Source organism: Amblyomma mixtum, chromosome 2 (genome assembly GCF_055824585.1).
Source record: "Amblyomma mixtum isolate Tamu chromosome 2, ASM5582458v1, whole genome shotgun sequence".
NCBI lineage: Eukaryota > Metazoa > Arthropoda > Arachnida > Ixodida > Ixodidae > Amblyomma > Amblyomma mixtum.
The window spans coordinates 161,167,354-161,194,907 of NC_143013.1; the positions used below are offsets into that span (position 1 = coordinate 161,167,354).

Below are 27,554 nucleotides of genomic sequence, written 5' to 3' on the forward strand. Positions count from 1 at the left end.
AGACATGTTAATCCCTGTTGGTTGCAGTGTTTTAAATTTGTGGATTATTAATGCTTCTCTGTATTTTCTGTCCCTAGTCGATTTGAAGCCTGACTGAAGAATGAACAATTTGAGTTCGTTGAATTTGTGATGGCGCTGATTAAAATGGGTCGACACTGCCTTCTGTTCATTCCGTGTTGTGTCAGGCCGGTGCCCGTTTAATCTGGCACTCATTGTTTGCCCGGTTTCTCCGATATATTGTTTCTGGCAGAAGGAGCACTGGAGCATATAGATAATATTGGAAGATGTGCAGTCAAAACTGGTCTTTATATCGAAACTGAAATCGATTGCCGTACTTTTAACCGTAGTGACCCTTTGTAAATGTTTGCATGTCTTGGATCTAGGTCGAGAGCATGAAGTTACTGTCGGGGGTGGTTTCTTACCGACCCTAGCATGCACCAGGGTGTCCTTCAGGTTTGTGTATCGTCTGTATGTTACCCTTGGTGCGTCGGGAAATATTTTCTTGAGACGGTCGTTGCTAGTTAAAATGGGGTGGTATTTCCGCAGGATATTGTTTATGTTTATAAGCGCGTTTGAGTATTTCGTTATAAGTGCAGGAGGTCGTTGACTGTTAGCTTTTGTTCGTTTTTTAAGAACTACATCTCGTTTAAAAGTGGTTGCTCGTTGGAACGCATTATTAAGGATTGTCTGTGGATGGTTTCTGGTGATTAGTGTGTTTTTTAGCGAGTGGAGGTGTTTCAGGTAGTCGTCGTCGTCGCTATATATTCTTCTTAGTCTTGTTGCCTGTCCTACGAATATACCTTGTTTGCAGTGTCTTGGATGATGGCTAGTGAAATCTAAGTGTTGTTGTCGGTCAGTAGGCTTCCTGTAAAGTGTGGTTTTGAGCTTGCTATTTTCTAAATGGACAGTGGTGTGAAGGAAATTGACTTGCGTTTTCGAGGTGTTGAAGGTGAATTTAATGCTGGAGTGGCATGAATTGAAATGTGTGACGAATGCCTTCAGGGTCTCAGTCCCATGCTCCCATATCATGAAAATGTCGTCTATGTAACGCAGGTACATAAGTGGTTTTTTAGAAATGAATTTAGAAGTTGAGATTCTAGTAGCCGCATAAAAATGTTCGCGTAGGTGGTTGCGAAGGGAGTGCCCATGCTTGTTCCAAATACTTGAAGGTAGTAAGAAGAATCGAATTCAAAGTAGTTGAGTGTTAGTACCAATTCAAGTAGCGTGAGGTACACTTCAGTTTCGTGCGGGTGAGGACTTTGACTTAGAAATTTGGAGAGTGCGTCGATACCTTCAATAATGGGAATATTTGTGTACAAAGCGGCGACCTCAAGTGTGACAAGTATGCTATCTGCTGGGATAATGGAAGCGTCATTCAGAGACTCTATTATGCGGAGAAAGTGCGGTGTATCCTCGACAAAGGAAGGGAGGTGGGTGGGAATATGTGCAAGATAGTGGTTCAGGAAAATTGATAAGTTCTCTGTGGGCGTGTTATTATTTGAAACGATAGGTCTGCCTGGGATATCTGCGGTAAACAAGTCTTCTGCGGAAACCTTATGGATTTTGGGAAGTAGGTAAAAGCGTCCTGCCTGTTTGTTTACCGGATTTAAAAAGTGGTAGTCGGACTGCGTGATTAGTTCCCTTGATAATAAGTTTGCCAGTTTGTTCAGAATCAATTTGCAGAACTCTGAAGTGGGATCTGAATCTAATTTCCTATAATGACAAGGGTTGTTGAGTTGCCTAAAAGCTTCTTTTTGTATTTTTCGGCCGGCAGGATAACTATGTTACCTCCTTTGTCTGCAGGCTTAATGACTATATCGGTTCTAGAAGCTAAGTGGTTCAGAGTAGCCTGTTCCGTTGGGGTAACGTTTCTGCGTTTTCGAACTTGCTTTGTTTGGCCTATAATTTCTTTCGACACAGATTTAATGTACAAGTCTAATTCGGCACTCTGCTGCGCTTCCGGCGTCCATGTGCTTTCGGCTTTGAGAGGGATGGGTTTAAGGCTGGTTACTTCAGTAGGGTGAGCACGTGTTGACCACGAGTTACAGGAAAGAGCTAGGTTAGTAATCGGGGTGTTCGTTTTTTCGGCAAAGAATTCCTTAATTCGCAATCTTCACGCAAATTCTGTGAGATCTCTGTGAAGTTCATACTCGTTAAAATTATTGTTAGTTGGACAAAATGTAAGGCCATGCTTCAGAATTCGTTTGTCGCTATCACTTAGGGATTTCGAAATATCGATAATGTTGCTGTCAGTGTCCTGCGGCGAAAAAGGCGTATCTTTTGTCTCTATCGAGATTGGCGGGCGGTTGTTAAACTGTCCAAATATATTCGTATCTAGCGGAAATTTATCTCGAATTTGTTTTCGCTGTTGTTTATCGTGCAGCTTGCGTTCCTTTCTGGTTACAAAATCTGCTAGTGCCTGGCTTTCGTCCGAATTTAGTTCTATCTTGCTAAGTTGATCATCGAGGGAATTTAACTGCTCTTGACAATGTTCTTTTCAAATAGCTATGAATGAAAGTGATGCGTCATTTGAAACCTTTTCCCATCGAGCCAGGAGTTCAGGCCTGAGCGCACCGAGGGAGCACCTAACATTAACTCGAAGTCCTTTGGGTATTGTCCTGTGCTGCGAGTAGCATTTGTAAGTGTGTAGGTGGAATCGGTAGTTAGTTTGTTTAGTGGCTAGTTTTCTGGCGACCAGGAAAATTCGTCTTTTGGGTTCGGGGCGACTGGTGCTGCCAGATGTACGTCATCTGTGCTTGCGCCGAGTGGACCTCTTGAAGGATGTTGTGTGTTTAGGGGACTTCTCTTTGGGGGTGGTATCGGTGTCGAGGTCCACGTCGGTGATAATCTGGGTGCTAGTGTGCGTCATTAATCGCTTAGGTGTCTGTGTGAAGTGGTGGCTTTGTTGTTTAGTGGCTACTTTCGGTGGGATTCCTACGTGCTGTTCCGCTGGTGTGGGATCCACGGTTACCGTCTGTGTGCCAGCGTCGCGAGTCTCTGGAGTGAACTGCGTGGAGGTGTCCTGGGTCCTAGCGGGGGGAGGCTGTGGTCGTTCCTGGGTGTTGTCGCTTTTGTGGGTGGTCTGTTGTTGAGTGTTGGCCAGAGTGGGAGAAGGACCGTCTCAAGAAAATATTTGCCGACGCACCAAGGGTAACATACAGACGCAACACAAACCTGAAGGACATCCTGGTGCATGCTAGGCTCGGTAACAATCACCGACAGTAACTTCATGCTCTCGACCTAGATGCAAGACATGCAAACATTTACAAAGGGACACTACGGTTAAAAGTACGGCAAGCGATTTCAGTTTCGATATAAAGACCAGTTTTGACTGCACATGTTCCAATATTATCAACATGCTCCAGTGCTCCTTCTGCCAGAAACAGTATATCGCAGAAACCGGGCAAACAATGAGTGCCAGATTAAACGGGCACCGGGCTGACACAACATGGAATGAACAGAAGGCAGTGTCGACCCATTTTAATCAACGCCATCACAAATTCGACGAACTCAAATTGTTCATTCTTCAGTCAGGCTTCAAATCGACTAGGGACAGAAAATACAGAGAAGCATTCCTAATCCACAAATTTAAATCACTGCAACCAACAGGGATTAACATGTCCAGAGGAAACCTGGAATCTGTCAGGTACATTCCAGGGTTAGCATAACTTTAAACTAACAGATGTCTTGCACGTGGTCAGACCATTTCCTAGAACCTAGACCCATGTCATACCTTCCACCACATTTCCGGCCTTCTCACCCTCTCTCATTGCTCACCTTTTTTTTCTCTCCTAATCCCCTACTATCAGTTCTCGGAAACCATGACATTCCTGTGACCCCCTCCGCCGCCACTTTTTGACTTTCTCTGAACCCGAGCCATTCTCCCCCACCCTTGCCTTGTCCTTCGTTGGAAATGTGCCCCCCCCCCCCCCCTTCTTTCTCCTTCCAATGCCAGCCTATTTTGTTTGCCTTGTACCACGCTGACTAATCCCCTTATCTGAGTCTTACAGGTCCACCAAGCGCCTCCCCTCCGTCGCAGCCCCTTCAAAGCCTTTGTTCATTACACACCCCCCGGGTATAAGTTTTTTCAGTATTGCAGCTTAACGAACCAAGATTCACCTCCCACCCCTTCCTGACTCGCATCCCCTCTCACACCTCTTTCCTTCCCCACCCCGGGGCCTTCCTCCTCGGAGCGAAGGCCCTATTTCATCCCTGCCAATGATGAACGCTTTGCCCAGACGAAGACAAGTCCTCTTGTCGAAACGTTGGCTCAAGCAACCTGAGGTTTTCCCCTCCCTTGTTCATTTTGTGATTTCCTAGCTATGGTCAACAAATCCCTGCCCACTCACGACTGCCAGTTACTAGTGGCCGTTTTTATGAAGCATGCGGACGTGTTTGACTTCGGTCGCGACCAACCACCGCCGATTCCATCTTCCCGTACCATCACATGATCATTACTGGATCTGCACAACCAATTCGACAGAAGCCATACCGCGTCTCGCCTTCCGAATGATAGATGATCGATGAACAAGTCCGTGACATATTACACCGCGGCATTATTCAGGAATCTTCACGCCCGTGGGCTGCTCCAGTGATCCTAGTCAAAAAGAAAGATGGCACATGGCGATTTTGTGTCGACTATCGCCGGCTTAACACTGTCATAAAGAAGGATGTTTACCCGCTCCCACGCGTTGATGATGCCATTGACTGCCTCCACTCAGCTTCCTACTTTTCCTCGGTGGATCTATGGTCCGTATACTGGCAGATCCCGGTGCACCCGAAAGACAAAGAGAAAACGGCTTTCGTGACGCCTGGCGGGTTGTATGAATTTAATGTTATGCCATTCGGCCTTTTGCAATGATCCTGCCACTTTTGAACGATTTATGGATACGCTTTTACGTGGCCTGAAGTGGCAAGTTTTGCATGTGTTATCTGGACGATGTTGTTATTTTTGGAAGGACCTTCGCCGAACATAACAGACGCTTAGCCGTTGTCCTAGACTACATAGAGAGAACGCGTCTCGTACTGAACTCCAAGAAATGTTGTTTCGGTGAATGCCAATTTACTGTGCTTGGTCATCTAGTTGACACGGATGGCGTCAGGCTCGACCCGCAGAAGGTTAAAGCTGTAAGCAGTGTTTAACAGCCCAAATCAGTGAAAGAGCTCAGCAGTTTCCTAGGGCTTTGCTCATATTTTCGGCGTTTCGTTCCCAATTTTTTTCTAATTTAGCCTACCCGCTCCAAAGTTTCCTGCAGAAAGACACTGCTTTCCACTGGACTCCCGAATGCGACTCCGAGTTTCGCCAGCTCAAGTTCCTCCTTATCTCGCGGCTAATATTGCGTCCTTTCTGCCCGACAGCACCCACTGAACTCCACACTGACACCAGCGGCATCAGCGTGGGTGCTGTGCTTTTCCAACGCCGTGAGGGCAGTTAACCCGTTGTCGCTTATGCAAGTGGCGCCCTCAGCAAGTCGGAAGGCAATTACACTGCAACAGAGCAAGAGTGTCTCACCGTTGTTTTCGGCGTACAACGGTTTCGTTCGTACATTTATGGACGTGCTTTTACAGTTCTTACACACCATCATTCTCTGCGCTGGCTTGTGAATCTACGCGACCCCCGCGGTCGCTTGGCCCGCTGGGCATTACGCCTGCAAGAGTTCAACTTAAAGTCTCTTACAAAAGTGGCCGTCTAAATGCCGACGCAGATTGCCTTTCGCGGCTACCGCTCACGGCTACTACTTCCGATGATGAAAAGTTTGAGTACTATCTCACTGCCGTTTCACAAGAGTTTCCGGATCTTGGCACTTTCCAGGCCGAACAACGGAAGGATCAGCACTTGGTGCCGCTTTTTGCTGAGGCCCGTGACCCGGCATCCGCAAGTCCTTTCTGCATTCGCGATTTATTTAGTCTATAGAACTAATTGCTCGTCAGGAAGTGCGCGCGTTCCAGCTACTCTGTATTCCTCTGTTCTACTCGCAATGCACGATGCCCTCACGGTTGGGCACTTGGAGTTTGCCAGGTCCCTCAACCGCATCAATGAACGTTTTTACTGCACAAAAATACATCACATGGTTCAACGCTACGTGGCCACCTGCAAGCCGTGTAAGCGGTTCAAGCTTCCGACAACTTCTCCGCCTGGACGCCTGCATCCTGTGCGACCTCCAAGCACACCATACGAACAAGTTGGTCTCGATCTTCTCGGTCCGTTTCCCCGCTTGTCCAACGGTAACCGCTGGGTCATCGTGTGCGTTGATCACCTCACATGTTACTGTGAAACCTCCGCCCGAATATGCGCCACGGCTGCTGAAGTCTTGCTCTTTCTTCCTCATCCTGCCATCCTCCGGCATGGACCTCCTCGAGTTGTTATCAGCTCCACCTACGCTGAGAGAAAGAACCCTTGTAACAATAAAGTTTTTGATTCATTCGTTCAGTAACCGTGGTTGCCAGTTTACAGCAGATGTTGCGGAAGAGCTTCTGCGTCTTTGTTCATGCCATTTTCGCCACTCGACGCCGTACCACTCCCAGACGAACGGACTGGTTGAACGTACCAATCGGATACTTACGAACATGCTTGCCATGTATGTCGATTGCCGCCATAAGGGCTGGGACGCCGTGCTTCCCTTCATTACATATGCCTATAACACGTCGAGGCATGAAATAACTGGCTATAACCCGTTCTTCCTTCTTTATGCCCGTCCGCCTCGAAGCTGCCTCGACAGCATTTTGCCTTTCTCTCTCGACACGGAGCATTCTAATGCAAACACTCTATGTCGCGCTGAACAAGCCCGTAGTATTGCCCGGATACGCACCTTGGCATCGCAGGATCGCTCTAAGCAGCGTTGTGACCGCCGGCGCAAGGATGTCTGCTACCTGCCCGGTAACGTTGTATGGTTGTGGACGCCTCTACGCTAGCGTGGTTTATCACAAAAGCTGCTGTCCCACTACACAGGCCTGTTCATTGTTTTCGCTCTCCTCAATGACCTGAACTATGTGGTCTCTCCAGAATCTACGCCTGGACGCCGCTTAAGGAAACCCCAAGTCGTGCATGTCGCACGGCTAAACCCCTTCCACTCTCGGGACCCAGATTGATTTACTAGCCCAGAGGGCTTCGTCTGCGAACGGGGAAATGTCACTAGCTACGCATGGGCTCCGCGGAACAACGAAGTGCGCAGGCAGGAAGAAAAAGAGGAAGTTTGGTATCTTGCCGCTGACGCGCCAAGCTCGGGTCGACCTGCCTATGTAAATAACCTTTGATTCGTCGCATAGCGATGCGGTCTGGTGGCGCACGTGCTCATACGGCCCGCCAGCTTGTGCGCTCTATCCTTCACCCACGGATAATATATCAGGCACAATTTCAACGTCTCACCCGCAGACAGTGGGACTCCCTTGAAGCTATCAATCGTGAGGTTATGCGCGCCATAACATTTTTCCCTGGTTTGACACCCATACCCGTGCTTCAGGAGTTCGTCCAACTTAATACTCTCAGTGAACTCATCGACCAGCGGATGGAAAACAGAGCTCGTAAACAGTCTATAAAACTTCATCGTTTAAAGATGCTCCCTCCGTGGCCGTATTGTCAGCTCACAGACAATCGCCCCACTGTTTCCCCGTCCGTATCAGCCGCGTATCTGCCTGGAGGGTGCATATTGTACACCGATGCTTCACATACTGCAGAACGGGGAGCTACTTCTGTATATAGTCCCTCCCATCCGCATCTCAACTCTCGTGCGACGTACACCACAGATACATGTGCCCCCCTGGGATTGGAACTTCAAGCCATTTATAATGCCATTGCTTCCCTTCCGCTCGTTCCCACATTCAATGCAGTTCATATTTATACAGACTCCCTCGCCGCCCTTTAACAGCTTAAGGCTGTTCGACGGACATTCCAGATTACACAATCAATTCATCTACTCTGCGCAATATACCCATGTCCTGTACGCATACACTGGATTCGCGGTCATGCTCACGATCCACGTAACGTTCAAGCAGATGCTATGACTCACATTGACACATCAGACGACCCGCCACCTTCCACTCTTCCCCCAGATCCGTTCCTGTCCTATGTCTCCGATCCACAAGCTCTGCGTCAGTGAGCACGCGCTCTAATTCCTCCGTTTCTCACCCTCTCCCCCATAATCTTACTCGGCAGGAGGAGGTATCAGTGCGCCAGATTAGCGCAGGGGCGGCCCTGACCCCATCTGTCCGTTATCGGTTGGGTGATAAATATCTGCCAGCAACTGACAGGTGCCCTCACTGCGGCGCTGCACCGGACATTTGTGATGTGCGGCAGCTGTTGTGGACTTGCCCACCGACGGTCCCTATTAGAAAACGGCTCCTCAGGGTGGTCGGCCTGTGGTGGAACCGCGACGGGGACTATGTGAAGTGGACTATGGACAATAACTTCACCGGCAGCCTATGCGACTACCTCGCCGAAAGTGCTCTTCACTCCTTCTTTTAACTTTCTGTAACCTACATTCCACTCCCCCTTTTCTCAACTTATGCATCATGGCAGACTTCTCGGATAAAAAAAATAGAACCTGTAACAATATCATTTCTTTTTTTTTGTGGGGTTGCGGGGGAAAAAGTGGCAGTTCGGTATCTTGCCGCTGACGCGCCAGGCTCGGGTCGACCTGCCTATGTAAATTACATTTTTATTCAGAACCTGTAACAATATAATTGTTTTTGGGGGGTTGCGGGGAGGGGGGGGAAGGATTTTTATTCTTATCTGCGCGATAGAGGTGCCGGCCCACCTTACAATGGGGCAGCGATGGATCCATAGGTTGCACATGTTGCACACATAAGCTTTCTATTGTGGTGGACGTGCATTATAAGGGCGGTCTACAATGTCCTTTCTAATGCCCCGAGAAGTCGAAAAGAAATTAAAAGCAATGTTGCTGGGCTTGTATCTAGAAATGACACACGAATGGAAAGGACTACTCGAGATAAATTCTTAAATACAAAAACCGGTGGTTTTAAAAACTAACATGCACTATCGAACTAACATTTCAAACTAGCATGCACTGTCAACGTTTAGACGACATTTGCCATTCCTGCAGCAGTGGGGGTCATGAGATGATTTGTAAAAAGAACTGAACGTGTCTAAGGCTCTCACTACTTCCTTATCTGCAAAACAACAGGAACTTGCCTCGCGAAAACCGCAAGGAGCGCACGTGAATTTTGGCGTCAGGGATGCAATGCTGGAGTTTCCGCACTACTTACTAACAAGGGCACATCTTCAAAAAAATTAACGGAGTGTTAGCTTCGGTTGAACCGAGTGAGGAGCGGCAGCTTCACGCTAGTTTAGCCGGCCGAATTCTTGTTATGCTCTTCGAAAATATAGCGCAAAAAAGACACGGACGACACAGAAGTGGATAGCGCCTGTCCTTTTCACTTCTGTGTCGTTCGTGTCCTTTTTGCGCTATGTTTTCGAAGAACTGTTACCAACTAGCCCAAACCAAGCTACTTGTTATGCTGTCCGTCTGTCGTTTCTTTGGCATCTTCCAGGCTAAACCATCGCCAAACTACTAGTTCTCACTCGATTTAGTCCAAGCTAAAGCGCCGCTTATTTTTCATGCTCAGCCGAACGCGTGACGTCACGGCCTAGCACGTGAACATCACATGTGAAGTACACTGTTAGAAAATTCTGTAAATCTACGGGAAAAACTGTACTGAACTCGCCCCGCACGCCGGCACTATCGCCAAAGTATAGTTCTTGTTGCGAAACGGGAACTGCTACGCAATTTAGAAATGCGCAACTAAAGCGAAAAAGCCTTCGTATCTGCGTGCTATTATGTTCGGCGCTACGCAGAGCGACTGCACGCTTATTGGAGGCGTCACACACATGCAGGCTGTTCGCAGACGGAAATGGCGTTTTATATTATTGGGGACATTATTGTCCTGCGGAGTAATACCACCCCTGGAGCCGCTGTGCGCAGCGCGGAGTGCCACAAACGCGGCTGCTCATACGAAGTATAGTAGGGCGCGAAGAGCGCATTGTCTGGAGGCGGCTGCAAATACAAGCGCGCTGCAACTGTTTAGCAAGCAACGCAGCATCTCTTGGCCGGACGACGGAGGTGCTGCTCGTTTTCAAGGTATGTATATATTCATCTCTTATCAGCGGTGTCATTATTGAGACGGCACTTTCAGTTTTGGCGGGAAACTCACTGTACGCATTGGCTGCGGTGAAAAGAAAACTAGTGCGCCAAAACCGTCCTCGCGTCGGCTTATCAGTAACATGGCCAGCTCGGAATATTAAGGCTCTTTAGCGTGGCGCGGACAGAAGTAAACGGAGCACGCAACTGTCTTCGAATATTTTTCACGCGTCACCTAATTGAAATTTCCAGCAGTGGTGCGAGCATGCTGGTAGCGGAGGTTGGTGGGCTTTCTTGTAGACAGACAACGCTTCTTCATTGGCGATGGAGAAAGCGTGATTGCACTTCGAACGCAATAGCGTGCTCCGCTTACTTATGGCCGCGCCTGCATGCGAGGCGCGGGCGCACGTGTTTTCGATTCGCGGCATTGAACTGATAAGGTGATGAGCAGGTGGTAGACATATATTGTCATGGTTTGTCGTAATGTATTGTCGTCATGTATTGTCGTCATGAACGACATATATTGTCGTCTTCGCGCCTGGGAGGTACTCTGCTCCCTATCCAGTCTTCGACAGATAGGGCAGCATCAACGCATTTTTGTTTTGTCTGTGCTTAATTTCGTGGATCCATCCACAAGTGAAACGAATTGACTAGTGAACTCAGCAAATTGAACATATGAACATGTCATTAAGTGCATCAAATAGCTGAAGCAAATTCATTATTTCATTGATTAATTAATGCATTAAGAGAAGCACGTACTCGTCTCGGAGCAAAATGAATGCAAATATTGCCAGTAGCACTGAATTTATTCACTGAGACTATCTTTCGTGTCTAAGCGCTACTTTTATTGTACTGGGTACCATTTATGCATTGCTCTTGCCAGTTGCATAGTCACTGGTTGCTGCTCTTGCGATTTCTAAACAACTTTAACCTTGTGATACCGTGGCTTGTATTGTTTTTTTTCTCACCCTAGTACCTTCATTGTACATTGCGTATTTTTTATAGCAAGGTGTGATGTGTATTTCATTTGCCTCTTAATCCTGTATGGTATGATGTTGCAATAGGGTACAACTTAAAAGGGCAGCGGCTTTTCCCCGTCAAAGAACCCCCCTGCAGCCAATGGCGTCGGCCGATTCTCATGACCCTGCTAGGGTGACAATGCAGGGAGCGGTGCCACAATGGAGAGAGGGGTCCAGCCGGGACTATGGATGGAGGGGACCACCCGCTTTCATCTGCCACTTCCTGCATTGTCACGCTAGTAGGACAATGAGCATCGGCTGACGCCATTGGCTGGCAGGGGGTACTTTAACAGGGAAAAGCCGCTGCCTTCTTAAGTTGTACCCGACGATAGACGCGTTCATGATTACTGGGAAAACCTGTTGAGCATTGTTCTTGTGTGTCACTTTGAAACCGCTCACTCCCCTCTCACTGCCTCTGCATGAGCCTCGAGGAAACTTGAGATAAATAAATAAATTCAATAGCTAATGCAGATTTTAACGAAATAGTTTAATCTGGTTCTATCTCATTAATTAAAATTAATGAATGAGGGTTGCCACTTTTGTGTTACTGATTTATTGCCACTTCAGAATTTCCAAGTGCTCAATTGTTTTGTGTTTGGCGCACTATACACTCAAGTTTCGATGACAGCCTCTACCACTGTTCTCGCCAGCAGCAGAAAAATTTAATGAGTATACACATTTGAATTGTGTGTCCTGGACCCAAGTTCTCACTAAACGTTTTCAAAACAAGTGGTCATGAGTTTATTTTAGCATGTAGCAGAGCCGCCAAAATGTATCCCCTTTACATGCCCCTTTATATATGATAGCACTGTCTGAACATTTTTGGTAGTGTAATTCTTCTGATGCACAAAGCGCACACCACCATGTTTTAGATATTTATGGTTCTGCAGGTGTAACATCATATTGTTCTTTTGTTTGGCAGATGTTAGTGAAAATCTGGAGCCAAGATTACGAAATTAAGATACTTGTGGCCGTTGAGAGCTTTGAAGATATAAAGGAGAAGGCCACAAAGGAAGGCATACGCCCTGGCGTCCCAAGCAGCAATCTCAGGGCAAGTTTAAGTTTGCCTACTTTTGCTCAAGCATACAGCTTAAATCATAGCAGATAAAAGACGAGAAAAAAGCGTATGAAGTGCGGTGTTTCTTATTCGCACATCTACAATGTGGCCAAACAAACCAGAACAGAAATTTGCATTGCATTTTGTGGATATCTTGTTTGATTACATTAGGGAAGTTCCGTTTTGCATGGGACTACTGAGAGTGCACTGGCACTTATCACTGGGCCAGCCACTTTCATGTGTCTTTTTGGTTATCTGAACTGATATATTTTCTTCCCTCAGCATGAAATGTGTATAGAAGGCTCTGCTTAGTTTGAACAATTTCAGTCCCGTTCAAGTTAAAATTACTGAAAGTAAAAATTGTCTCTGTTCACATGTGGCTGGTTTTTAATGACCTTCCTTGAAATTTGGTTGCATTAGGTGTTATGTACCAAAACTAAAAGATCTTGACTTGCTGATATGCCAATGTAGCCATATTAAATTTTGATGAACATCATTTTTTCTACTTCTGTACATCAGCTTGAAGCAAGTTTTTAAACTAGAATATGGGCTAATGTGCATTGAGTATGTTTGAATTAATAGTCTAGCTTGCTTCCCTGTTGAGTCCCAGAACAATAACGTTTACTCTCTCTCTCTTCAGTCTTGAGATGTGCCTTCTAATGCGTTAGTGAGTTCCAATATGCCCCTGGAGCAAGTTAATGGGGCATTCCTTTAGCCTGTTGCCTACAGAACTCCTGATCTGCTTGGCATAGAACCTGTTTCTGGGACATGGGATTGGTGACGTATAGTAACTCCCTCTCTATATTTTGTGCTATATAAAATACGGCACCCACACTTGTGAAGATATGCAATTGAATGGGCTTTAGGAGAATTGGTTTCACACTGGGAAAGTGGTTTTAGAAAATACTGGAGCCCATAGCAACAACTGATGGTGTGTTTCAGGCAGGGGTTAAAATGCAGGTATTACAAAAAAAGTAACAACGACATGAAAGATTTGCAGGCTTTATTATTATAAGTGTAGGCTGTACATTAAAGGCTGTACATTAACAATGCATCAGTGTGACATATTTTATCGTAAGGCTGTTCTGTAATTTTTCCCCTATGTAGCTTAGTTTCAGTCTTGTGTCATATCCTGTTGGTCACTTTAGAGGCTTGTCTGTTTGGCACATGACTTGTTTTAATGGCATTTTCAGCAGTTGTCAAATAGCATCGTAATTTTTTCATCTACTCTTGCTAGACATTAACTTTAGACGCTGTCATTGAAATGATGAAAAAGATGCGCAAATTTTAATTTTCAAAAAATGGCATATTCGGGTTCAATATACTTTAAGTACCTACCTACCAGGTCTCAAGGTCTAATTTGACGTTTGCTAAGGTGGGTGGACGGGCTTGTTGGTAATACATCATGACAAAACAGCACAGACAAGACAAGACCAGCGCTGACTTTCAACAACGTTTATTGGAAAGCAAATCAAAATATATACATTGTGCCCTAAAAAAACAATGCACAAAAGATGCCTTGTCACATTCACAACTGGATGTGTTGAAATCAAAACAAAAATTGATTATTAAGCATTTAACAGCACGAACTCTTTCTTAGTGAGCAATACAGAAGGTGTGCTACCGCAATGATTGCAGTTTCTGTGGCCTCTATTATCTCGCGCACCAACTTTTCCCTGTTTGTCTAGCACAATGCAGCGCATGAATCCTGGCGAACAGCGTTCAGGATCTGGCAGATGATAGCAATCGCGACAGCGAATTATTAAATTCCCCCTCACAACTTTGTTCACATGCTCTTTTAACCTCCCACCTGCATACCTGCCAGTTTGACCAATGTAAACATATCCACCTTTCAAGGCGATTGAGTACACTATACCTTCTGTGCAATCTCCGAAGCGATTCTGATGGTTGATTGTAGTACCTTCGTTGCCTTGCTGATCTCGGCTGACACGCTTACACTGATGTTGAAGCTTTCTGAGGTGCGGAGAAAACAACCGTTTTCTTCGGCTCACTCGAGGCTGGTGAAGAGAGATTGCTAAACTTTGCTTCTAAACTGCCTTGATGAAATCGTGTGTACATGCCATGGCATCCAGTTTTGCCCAGCAAATATTATTAGCTGTTTGTCTACTGCTGGATACTCAGAACCTTTGTTGGTGTCTGTAGCCAAGTGCCTTAAGCACAAGTTCAAACAGGCATGTTGCGCCCCCATTGAGACTGTAACTCTGAAAAGAAAGGTTTTGCCTGTCACCTGCATCCACAATTTATCGCACCAATTAAATAAAATAGGCAGTTGAGTCGGCATTGATGTTCTTTTCTCCGCACCTCAGAAGCTTCAGCACCTGTGTAAGTGTGTCAACCAAGATCGGCAAGACAATGAAGGTTCCACATTCAACCATCAGAATCGCTTCATTGAGTGCACTGAAGGCATAATGTACTCGATTCCTTTGAAATGTGGCTATGTTTACATTGGTAAAACTGGCAGGTGTGCCAATGAAAGGTTAAAAGAGCACCCTTACGAAGTAAACAAAGCTGTAAGGGGTGAATTTGATGATTCACTGCCGCGATTGCGATCATTTGCTAGATCCTGAATGCTGTGTGCCAGAATTCATGTGCTGCATTGTGCTAGACAGACACTGGAAAAAGGTGGTGCTTCAGGTAATGGATGGCGCATAAATTTCAGAAAACCAGAATCATTATGTCAGCGCACCATCTGTATCGCTCTCCAAGAAAGAGGTCGTGCTGTTAAATGGTTCATAATGAATTTTTGTTTTGTTTTCAACACACCCAATGTGAATGTGACAAGGCATACTTTGTTCGTTGTTTTTTTCAGGCCGTGATGTGTATATTTTGACGTGCTTTCCAGTAAACCTTGTCAACAGTCAGTGCTTGTGCCGGCGTATTCCTTTCTCGTCCTTCTTTTGTCTGCTCTGTGTTGTCATGATAATTTGTTCTCCAGCTACCAAACTAAAAATGATACATTTGATGCCTCCAAAACACTGAAATGGCGATTTCTGAGCAAATTGAGGTAAAGCCACATATCCAGTGGCCACCATTTTGCTCTTGTTTGAAAATTGGTGCTCTTCCCTAATCTGGGTATTACTCACTATCGTGAAGTTCTCCCGGAATATCTGCATTGCGCCATTTTCTGAGGGTGGTGGTGGTGGTGAAAACTTTTAATTACTGAAATAGAGTTTGGGAGCCACAGAGTGGCCCCGCTACATGGTCGGCGTCCCTAGTCCGGGACACCGCATGACAATGCCCCGTCTCTAGCCCGTTTTACCAGAGCCCTTTGGGACTCAAGCGAGGAGCAGTTGAGAAGGGCAGTCTCCCATGCCTCTCTGGAAGGGGTAGGGGAAGTGGGGAGGTGGGGATTTTGAGTACATGCCCACACCATGTGGAAGATATCACAGGTCTCCCCACAGTGTGGGCATCGCCCATCCGTGTTAGGATCGTAATGCTTTAAGATTGCAGGACAGAGTAGAGTACCTGTCTGCAGGCGCCTTAAAGTTCGCTCCTCCGTCTTACTCAGCCCCTTTGCAGGGGCCGGGAAAAGACGGTGGATGTCGCTATAATGCGTTATAATTTCCTTGAATCGCAGCAGCGGCTGGTTAGTCTCCGAGCCAGAAGAGCTGGGATGAGGAGCCCGGTGAGTAAGCGCTCGGGCAGCCGCGTCAGCAGCCTCATTACCTCGTAAGCCCTGGTGGCCAGGAGCCCAAATGATTCTTTTGGGTGTTGGATCAGTGGCAGTCCGTCTTAGAATACAAGCAGCTAAGGGGGAGATCTCCCCTGCCAAGTAATGATCACATGCTTTTCGGGAGTCCGTAATGATGATTCTCGAATTGGCGTGGGCGGCAGCAAGCGCTATCGCTACTTCCTCGGCTCGCATTGAATTCGGGGCTCGAAAAGAGAGTCCATCAACGTGCATTTCCTGGTGAACGACAGCGGCCGTGTAAAATCCCGTGGGCGATGGGCCTGCTACGTCTACATAATATACACCAGGTCGGGAGCCGTGTTGTCTCTCAAGAGCCCGAGCCCGCGTTTGTCGCCTGTTTATGTGCATGTCGGTGTCCATGTTACGGGGGAGCGGGGAGACCCAGAGCATATGGCGCCACAGTACTGGGATCCGCTCCGCCTCCTCTGGAGTGCAGTCGTGTTGGATGTGTAAGCGCTTTAGCAGGCGGCGCCCAGGGGCCGTCTGCATGAGCCGCGTGTATTGGTTCATGAGGTGGGCCTCCCGCAGCTCCTGGTAGGAGTTTAGCACCCCCAATGCCTTGAGTTTGGCATTAGAGGTAGCCACCGGGAGATCCAGGGCTCGCTTAGTTGCCTTGCGGATGACGGCGTCTATTCGCGCCTCGTCTTGCTTAGTAGTGCGGAGATATGGCACGGCGTAGAGGATCCGGCTAGTCACGAAGGCATAGACGAGCAGAAGCGCGTCCCTGCCCCGCAGACCGCCCCGCTTGTTGGAAACGCGGCGGATCATGCGCCCTACCTGTTCGCCTACTCTCTTGAGTTTCAGAATGGTGGAGTCCGGTCTGAGTCTGTGGTGAATGAAAAGGCCCAGAATACGGAGCTCCTCCACCTCTCTAATAGGACCTCCTGACAGAGAGATGTGAATTGCTGTCCTATCCTTTGGGTTCGCTCTGACATGCAAAAGCTCTGATTTCGCTGGAGCACATTGGAGCCCACAGTCAATAGCATACGCATCGACTATGGAAGCGGCCTGCTGAAGGCGGACCTCCATGTCCCCAAGGCTCCCCTCAGTGGTCCAAATTGTAATGTCGTCTGCATATAACGCGTGACTCAGATGGTTGGCATGTGCACACCTCAAATGCTGTTTTCTCTAATTCGTGTTTTTTTCTAGTACCCTAGCAGAACTTTTCATTACTTTTTATTGGACAATTTCAATTAAACTTATATTGATGAGTTCAGAAATAACTGAACCATGGAGCTATGCTATTTTTTTGTAGCTCGGTCGAACGTATCAAATTCGTGAACAATACTGTCATCTAATAATATATCGTAGTTATGGTGCTTTGACAAAATTGATCATTTTTATGCGATGTTGTACTTAAGAACAATATATATAGCATAGCTCCGCATGGCAGGTATTCGGCTACAGCTGCATTCCAATCGGAACCAAGAACTGTTGAAGGAAATTGAACAACCGTAAAAAAATTACCCAGTTAGGCTTCAGTTATTTTTCCATGATATGAGTACTGATTGAGATATACTGAAACTAATTGTATTTTTGAAAAGAGAAGGAAGTAATACATATCCACATCTAATTTCATTACGTTATTGTATTAAACTTTTCATTTTTAAGACCTACATCTTCCCTGGACCCGACGAGGTGATTGTTTATAGCTTGCTAGACTATATTAATCCTTGCTTTAAAAATTCACATTCTAGAATGTCTTCTCTGCACTAGGTATTTCTTGAAGACGGCACAGAGGTTGATGCGGAATGCTTTAAGTTCATGCAAGAGAACTTTGGTGGCAATTTGGGCTGCACATTTGTACTTGGCTCCAGTTTTTCCACTGCAGACGCTTCCAGTGCAGGTACGATGCTTTCCGTACGATGCTTTCAGTACATTAAATGCGTTTTTGATTGTTTAGGCTATTGGTATGCGTGATACACGCTCAACAAAATGCATGGAACACTCGGTCGCTGTTCATAAGGAGATGCACCACCTATCTTGTGGCCAATATAAATTTCAAACCGTGATACTCAGAGGATGCCGTACATAAGGCTGGCAACAACATTTCTAGAGTGTGCATTGAAATGTGTTATGACACAGTGCTTTGCATTCATGAGGCTGATATGGCTTGTCACCCTGAAGCTGCACATGGGTTAAAGAAGATGCCATAGTGCAGGGCTCCTAGTTAATTTTAACCATTTGGGATTTTTTAACATGCAGGCACTGGCATCGCACCGCAGACAGGCCTTCTGCATCAGTAGAGTGATGCAAAGTTATGGGTCTGACCTGACTAATGTGCATATGTGCATTCTTATTATAACCTAAAGTAGACAAAGGACAGGCATGTCAATTCTGAAGGAATTTAGATTGGCTATCTGTAACTTAAAACATGAAGCAAGCATTTATTTGCCTGAGCATAAAGTTCAGTCTAGGCTAACGATGGGGGGGGGGGGGTCAAGTGATCGGCTGCATCTGTTAAGTGTGACTATAGTGGCCTGACTATTTACCATACTATGCCTACAAAGTTTTATGATTTAATAATTCTCTTCTCGTGACTGATAAATCTTGAAGCACACAAGCTTCATGCTAAAAATGCATTGCATTGTTCTATGCATTATTGTAGCCACTGCACATAGTTATATTGGGTGATAAGATCCATAAGTTTTGATTAACAGTCCTGCTACTGTATTGTGGCACCACGGCTCCCATGTGATGGTTGTACAGTCATGGACAAAAGTTTGCAGGATGCAGATTGGCCTAAAAAAAGTTTTCTGCATTAGCTCGCTAGAAAGTCAGATATTCATTCCATCGAATGGAGCACGCATGTGTCATCATGTATCTGTACTTTTCATTGGCATGCTTTGCCTGACCATGCAGGAATACATTTTTTTCCATGAATCTGCAACCCACAATGTTTTGTCTATTACTGTACGTGTGAACAAACAGTGCAAGCAAAACCACTAAAATTATAACATAGCGCTAAAATCATGATACTTTTCTCTGGACCTAGACGTCTCTCGTTAGAAAAGATTTAAAGGTGAAAAAAAAAGAAAGACATTACAGTTTGATATATTGTCATCGGAAACTTGATTGTATCCTTTTCCATTTCGGAGAAATGGAAGTGCTGCAGAAATGACTGGAAGGCAGGCCGAATGTAACTAGAAATGCTATGTGTAGTCATGATCTGAAAAAGAGCTGGAGCAACTTCTGTCAACCGAAACTGGTACTAGCACAATATTATTTTGGTGTGGCTGTTGTTATTAGTGTTTTTCAAATGACTGCACCTACTTGACATAAGACACAGTAAAGCAAAAGCAGCTATAAAAGGTAGAGAAGCCACATCTTCGACATGTTATTGATTTCTGTTGCCACTATGTTGGACGGAGCAAATCACATGTCCTTGCTGCAGCAGCTGTTCATTATAAATATTTAAAGGCACCAAAAAACACACCCAAGGGAAGACAATGGGGCGGAGCGCCACTCACAACTGTGTGAGTGGTTGTGAGTTGAGTGGCACTCCGTCCCATTGTCTTCTCTTGGGTGTGTGTGTTTTATGGCACCTTTAAATATTTACAATGAACAGCTACCATCTCGCACAACAAGAAGTTCTCATAAGCAGCAGCTGTTGGCTGACAAAAATTCAAGTGGGAACAGTACATTTTTTTCTTCAAACCTTCACTGATGTTGCCACCACTATGCACTTCTGGGGTGGCTGCTAACCTCCATTTCATACATGAGGTGCAAGTCTGCATGAGAAAATACAGGGAGGCATGTTATTCGAGCTAGTTTTCTGGCCGAGTGTTCAAAGGCACAAAGAAAGTGATAGCGTATGTCATCAGGAATAATAGCGCATTTGACCGAGCTCATGACAAATGCGTCATGACAAATGCGTCATGGCAAAGCATTTATTTTGCTCTCCACGAGGAACGCAGTACTTATTTATCGCAGTTGCATGCAGTGCAAACAAGAGGACTAGCTTTGAAAGTGTTGCACCTGATGCATGAAACAAAGTATATTGTTTATTTTTATATTCACATTGATTTATGGCTTTTAAAAAATTAAATTGTTTTTGCTAACCCCATCTTGCAGTTTTTTTCTTCACACGTCACTGTCCTATGCAAAAGTCGTTTTTCTTTTGTTTACCAATGTAAAAATATATATTACTTGCCGTGGCAGCGTAGTGGCTATAGCATTTTGTTACTGAGAATGAGGTCAGAGGTTGGGTTCCTGGCCAGAGCACAGTCAAATTTGAAAAGGGCAAAATAGAAAACCACCTGTATACTGGGCGATGCCAATAGACAGTGAAGTTCCTTAGGTGGTCAGAAATGATGTGTAGCTCTCCACCACAATGTTTCTCATAGTTCAAGTGTAGATCTGGAACAGTAAGCCCACAAAAGGCAGCATCATGGATCAAAATAATATTTGCACCACATTAAGGTTAACTAGGCTACACACACATTTCTCAGGGTTATGTTCTGTTAAAATGCACAAATGCATATAGTATTGCTGCCATTTGGCTAAAAGCATTTTTATTTAAATTTGCAAGCATAGGTCAGAGTAACCCAATTGTACATCCTGCTGCCACCCTGCTAAACTGCCCATCTTGTATATGCAGTGCCTCGCAATCTTTAGTGTATCAGATCTTGGAAGAACACTAATATCACCTTACTTCATAAGGAAGGGGTTATCAAGGAATTGAAGAATTGCATACCAATCAGCCTACTATCTGTTTACAAGGTACTGACTAAGGTCATCACTAATGGAATTAGATCAATCTTAGACCTAAGTCAACCAAAAGACAAAGCTGGCGTTTGTAAATGGTACTCTATAATGGAGCATATTAACACTATGAATCAGACAACAGAGCATAGTGTAAAATATAACCAACTCCTATATTTAATCAACAAGAAACCATTTGACCCAGTCAAAACCTCAGCAGTCATGCAGGCATCAGAGAACCAGCGTGTAGGAGAGGCATATAAGCATACTGAAAAAATCTACAGCAGTTGCACAGCGACCATATTCCTTCACAGAGAAAGTGACAGAACACCATTAGTACGGGTGTGAGGCAGGGAGTGACACGATCTCTCTGGTACCATTCACCATATGTTTACAGATGATATTCAGAGATCCAGATTAAGAATAGCTTAGTATAGGAGCAATGGAGAATACGTTAGTAATTTGCGATTCGCTGATGACATCGCTTTACTAAGTAAACTCGGGGGTTGAATTACAGAGCATGATCAATGACCTAGACAGGCAAAGCAGAATGGTGGGTATAAAAATTAATATGCAGAATTGTGGCAAGGATTGGAGCTGTAAGGAATACACCCACATGGGACAGGTAATGACTGCAGGCCTGGATTACGAGAGTAAAATAACTGTGAGATTAAGAATGGGGTGGAGTGCATTTGGCAGGTGCTCTTAGGTGATGAATGGCAGTGTACAAGTATATAACAGCTATATCTGTACTCACCTATGGGGAAGAAACATGGAGGCTAACAATAAAGGTTGAACTTATATTGAGAGCACTGCAGCAAGCTATGGAAAGGAAAACGATAGCTGAAACGTTAGGAGATAGAAAGAAAGCAGAGTGGATCTCAGAATAAATGCTAGTTAGTGATACTTTAATCTAAATAAAAAAATAATGTGATGGGAAGGCAAGATAACTTGCGTTTGTAAAGCGTAATGCTACAAGAGCAAGCATAGCAGGGGACGTCTTAGTCAGGAGGGCGGATGACATTAGGAAGTTTGCAGGGATGAAGTGTCCGCAGATGGCACAAGACAGGGTTAATTGGAGAGACATGGGAGATGCCTGTGCCCTACATTGGGCGTAGGTAGGCTGATGATGATGCATCATGCTAAAGACTTCGTTACTTGATCAAAATGCCGTGGTGGCTCAGTGGATATGGCTCTTGAGTGCTTACCTCAAAGACAGGTTTGATCTCGGCTGCAGTGGTTGAATTTTTATGGAGGCGAAACTACAGAGGCCTATGTACTGTGCAATTTCATTGCACGTTGTTCTCAATTTAAGTTCAACCATTATTTTTAGCCTCCATGTTTGTGCCTCATAAGAACTTTTGGTGGTCAAAATTTCTGGAGCCCTTCACTATGGCATCGCTCACAGCCTGAGTAAATTTGGCACGTTCAAACCCCATAAACGCAAATATATGGGGCACCGGCTTAAATGACTGCAAATGCTATGCAATGAAAGCCATCTCATAATTTTCTCAGCTGCTGTAAGTGCTATTGTTGTTACCACTTTTCAACTCCTTTGCCAAGCTTGATTGCATTTGAATGTTGTTTACAGAAGAGCCTTCAACGTCGTCCCCCCAGCCATCACTGGAAGATTTTCAGTCATTATCGATTCCATGGAACTCCCTGTCTCATGAAACTCTAGCACATCTGAGAGCATCAAACCCACTTGACCGAAGTAAATATCAAGAACTCTTGATGCGTGCCGATGCAGCAATTCAAGTGACTATCAACACCCAAGGCAAGCGAGCTTGTGATGTGCAGAAAGAGTGGCCCTTGCTGTTCACGCAGCAGCACTTCCTGGCCCATTTCAGAAGGTATGTATGCAACCTTATTTGAAAACTGCATTGTCAGTAAATTGAAATGCTGGTTGAGGTTTCACGAAAAATAACTGTTACTCAGTGTGTGTTAAACTGGCTGCAATATGTGCAAGGGTAAGCAATGTATTTGATTAAGGCACTTTTAGTGCCATGTTCCATGTCAAAGTTTTACTTCCAACAACACTTAAATAGTACGAAGCCCATGAAATACAGGCCAGTGAACATTTGTTATCTGGTCAAAAAAGTAAGCAAAATTCAGAAATTGGTTTGAAACTTTATTTAATTCGAAACTCATGGCACATTCTGCTGTCAGAACTGGAGCAGAACCAACGAGCAGTGAGGCGCAGAGCAGTAGCACCGCGAGAGTGCAACTGAGTGCTTTCCCATTGACACCTTCCGTGCTCGCCGAGAGCAGGCGTGATGGCGAAGGCGTATTGCATGATCGGAGCGTTTACCTTCCCAGCATCCTGTGCGGTGAACGCGCTTGCAATGTGCAGCCGGTACGGCGGTCAGAGTTGACGCGTTTGATGTTTCCTGCTACAATCAGCCAAAAACTGCACGTATTAGTGCAAAAATAACCTCTTTAGACGTTATACATCGTAAATAACCCCTTTAGACATTACATATCGTTAACGCGATTGTGACATGGCTGGAATGCTGTCACTGCACCTGTCAGCAAGCGTCACTGCTGTTGTCTCACGTACTTCACCAGTTCAACGAGGTGAGGTTCGTTTAACTAATTTCTGATGACTTAAACGGTTACAGTTAGCGCCTGGTTACAATTAGAGATTTGTAGTTTCCAGAATTTTCAAAACAAGATTACCCTTGACGACTTAACTCGAAAAGTTTGGCTATTTTGAGTAGTTATGTGCACTGGCGGGATTGCTTTGCCTGCATGCATTTCAAAAATGCGTGTATTTTGGCACGATGTAGCTAAAATTTGCTGGGCCATAGCATCAAGGTAATCGTGTTTTGAAAACTCTATAAATTGATATGGCTATTATTAATGACCGGCTTCTAATGTTTAATCGAAACCAGTTGCCTAAACGCCATAGTTATAAAGTTAATTATGAGAAATTATTTAACCGGCTTTTGAGCCGACTTTGTTTAACCTGTTTGCGTTGTCTGCATACACTGGTATTATTCTGCTGCAGAACCAGCCTTCATAACCCAGAAAGCTCATGTTTCAAAATTAGTGGCAGACTTCCCTGAAACACATTGTATTTGACCATCAATTTCGCATTAAGACGCCAGAGCAAAAAGTGAAGTTTCGTGGTAATGTATGATGCACAGTATAGAGGGCATACTCTCTAGGTGTTGATGAATTGGTTAGCACTGGATCGTTATTCTGAAAAGGTTAAAAGTCTTGTGCATCAGTCTTGTAAATCAAGAAATTGCAGACCTGGACGTCTTGTACGCATTCCTGCGGCACAGCCTGATGGGAGACGAGGCACTTAAATGGCTCCTTATGACAGACAAGGCAGCACAGGACATTGGCCGCCCGAAAGCACTGCTCAGTGGGGTATTCCCATTGCTGTGCATTTTCTTCAAGGAAAAGACAGAGCTCCTATTTCGTGTTTTTGAGGTAAGATTATTGTGGAAATGGATACTCAGTTAGTAGTCTCCCAGCACTGCGAAAACTTCTGCTTTATGACCGTAGATGAAACTTGCACACTCCAGGGCAGTTTCTCACAGAGACTGCAGCCAGTGGCAAAGAAAAAGTGAATTAATCTACAATTACCATCCGTAAGTGTTTCAATAAAATTTCCTGGGCACTAACTCAAGGTTTACTGAAATGGAGAAGGCTGTGAACTTTCATTTTTGTAGTACTGCTGCTGCAGTTCGGTAGATGCTCATTATTCCTTCGATTCTTGGGCACATTTGTTACCTGTGTGCCCTTATACATCTGCTTATGATAACGGCTTCTTACATCCACAGACATCAGCCTGTGTTGCTGAACTGAATAGCAATCTGCCCCCCACCCCAACGGTGGTTGTACTTGGTAAGATTTTTAGGATTTTCTGGATGATTTGAGCAGTAGTATAACTTTAAAAAAAGCATATTTATAAAATATGAAACCTCATCAATAACAATGAACTAGAATAACAACAGGAGAAGGGGGCTTGAACTGCCCTCTAAGTCAGACTCAATGCAGCTCGATGAGGCATGCCCGGCAAGCTAAATTTACCATGCACATGCCGCAGTCTTCTCTTAGATATGGTAGCTGGCAGCATAATCCGCTGCTTGAACCCTGCTAGTGCAGATGTAAATATTGGTTTGTGGGCTATAAAATTAACTTCAGAGTTATATTACAAAATATCGCATGCATTGCCATTCAATTATCTGCTCTTGTCCATTGCTTTATAAATAGCTTGAGCATCTACCATTAATTAGTATGCTACATATAGAGGTACTGACAATGTTTTTTGTGAGCTGTGCCGACATGACTAGCTATGGGCAAAAAAAATGTATATGTTCATATTATAATGCTAAAAATTATTCTTCTGAGCTGTAGCATTTAAAAAAAATTGCTCCACAATTGTTAACCTCTAATCTGAACTCCGTTTTTGTCACTAAAGGAGATTTCTTTTCAGGCACAAGCATCTTTGATTTTACATGCATTGTGACGCTCGATGGAGCGAGGTGCTTGGAAGGCCTGAGCTTTCTGGCTGCCATGGAGATCCTTTTTGCTGCATACTTTTGCCTCAATATCAAATACAGTCAAGAAGTGCAAGCCACATTGGAATTCATTCAGAGGTAAGCATATAAATTTTTCTCTTGTGTATCGGCAAGTTTTTACCATGTCTATCTCTCTGACTGTTGCAGTAGCCTTATACTCAGTGAGACGTGAGAAAAAGCTGCATGCACACTTCATAAGCCTGGAATCTTTCCCACAACATCTGACATTGTTGCGATTAAATGTGCATGTGCATTTTGTGCGTGGTTTGACAACCTTAATAATACGAACTGATGGGCGAGTAGGTCGAACATTACGGTGAAACAGCGCTGTGGCACATGGACAAAGAAAGCAACTACTTATCTCAACTATGTGGCCCAAGCATGTGTGAAGCTGCTAGGAGTTGGATGGCTTGTGTCAGAAATCGGGAGTCCGCTGGGCTTTCCAGTGCATGCAACCATGGCTTTCATTCTTTTGTTAGTTTTTTTATGCCATTCTCGGGTGGCAACTGCTGTTGTATCAAAGAAATAAGAAATATGAACTCATGAAATGCAAGAAATCCTTGGTGAAACCTGCTGTTTCCGGGAAGGCCAGGAAAATAGTAGGCAAGATTTAATTAAGCTTCCATTCTAACAAGGCAGCTATTAAAGAATATTTATTTTCATATGCTAAACATTCTTGAGCCCTCCTCCAGAGATGAGCTGCAATTTAATGTGCTGTAGTTGCAAAGTAAGCCTCGTGAAAGATGCTAGTCTCTTTCTATTCTCCAAAACCACGAAGAGTTGTGCTAAAGAACGACATGCACACACGTGCGCTCAGCCTGTCTGCTTACTGTGTATTGTTCTTTTGGGCTGTTCTTCATGGCTTTATAGAAGTCTTCAAGGCTAGCTTTTATGTGAGTATGGCTTGGTTAATAATTTTCTTCAGCTCTTTCAATCATTTGGCTGAGTAATAAAATCAGAGCTTGACTGCATTGTCTAGTCATGTGTAAGATCCCTAGTTCACAAAAACCTATGATTTCAGCATTTTTGTGCAGTGGTGTGCTAGCAGCCACATTATCGTTTTTTGGACGATAATATGTCTGTAGAAACCAGTACAATGACAGAACGATAGGAATGTGATTGTTTTTCATGTGAATTTTTAGGAAGGGTACAACCTGGTAATGAACAAAGTTCTGCTGATGCCTTGATATGTTTGCTACTCTTCTGCTCATGCAAGCCAGCACAAGTGCTGCGGCTCTGGCAGCAACACTCTCACATATTTGTATGAGAAATTTACAGTACGGGCACCTGCCAAAAGCAGCGCTACCATATATGCATGAATCTAGAACGAGTTTTTTTTTTCAAAATCGTATGCTTCAGAAAGCATCTCGCGCTATATTGGAGCCAAGGTATGAATAGAGCGCATTTTTTTTTCTCACTTTGATACACCCACAGCGAGCTCACACGCCAGGCTCATGAGCTGTGAGGGAAAGCAAACTTTTGATGACCAGAAACGCGGAAAGAAAACCGTGCAGACTACTTAGAAAGAAGAGAAGGGACTGAAAGAGCCTTGAGTAGTAGGGAAGCGAAAAAATGCTGAATAAGCACAGAACTGTGCTGTACGGGCCACGAAGCATTAAGACAGGAAGCGATGGCATGTGAGCCATTGCTGTGTGTGAGGCTGTGTACGTGAATATGTGGGAGCCTTCCTCCAGAATATTGCAGATTCTTCATTTGCAAGTCACAGAACTCAAAATGTTTTGCCAAAATTAGAAGCTGAGGCATATGGCAGTAACTGCGGTGTGGCTTATGCACAAGGCATATCTCTCGGGACAGAAATTGGTTCTATAAAGAATTTCAAATCAGAATGCGCTGTGTAACTGCAGTCTCTGGAACAAGTTACTGTTGCCTGCTTTGTACGGAGTCATTTACTCTCCTGGCATCGCAGAATGCCTTACTCTGTGTGCTTTTATTGCTTTGTGTTGCTTTGTTTTGCTTGAAAAGCTAGTATAACCATGTAAATGATGTTAATATGTAGCGTTATTTCCACAGAAGTGGCGCTAAGAGAGCATAGGACAGTTGGGAATCAAACTCGACCTAACGGCGGTACTAACAGAGGCAGCTATGCATTTAGACTAGCCCTAAAATTCTGCAGGTCTAAGCAGGATGATCTAGCTTCTAAATGTGTCTTTTTCTTTTCAGGCAATTGGTGGGGATGAACCCAGAGGAAAGGAGCCGGCAGTTGTCCCGGAGGATAACCTCAGTCCATCCAAAAGTGCACAGTGCCCTTCAGCAGCTTGAAAAGTTCAGAAAAAGTGGCAAGATTGCATGGCTGAGATTTAGTGTGCTTATTTACTCTGCTATCAGAGCTTAGATATTGGATTATTGTGTAGCGCAAATTTAGTGTGTTGATGAACTCTGATATCAGATTAGATATTGGATTTAGTAGCTGTT

At 44.8% G+C, this 27,554-nt stretch overlaps 1 protein-coding gene and 1 pseudogene across 1 annotated transcript in view; one reads left to right on the forward strand and one right to left on the reverse strand.

Moving 5' to 3' along the window:
* Positions 1-27,554, reverse strand: part of LOC149361422 (uncharacterized) — a 442,275-nt gene that overhangs the window by 185,523 nt on the left and 229,198 nt on the right. The gene's annotated exons all lie outside the window — the stretch shown is intronic.
* On the forward strand, positions 23,911-27,443 carry LOC149361425 (uncharacterized; annotated as a pseudogene).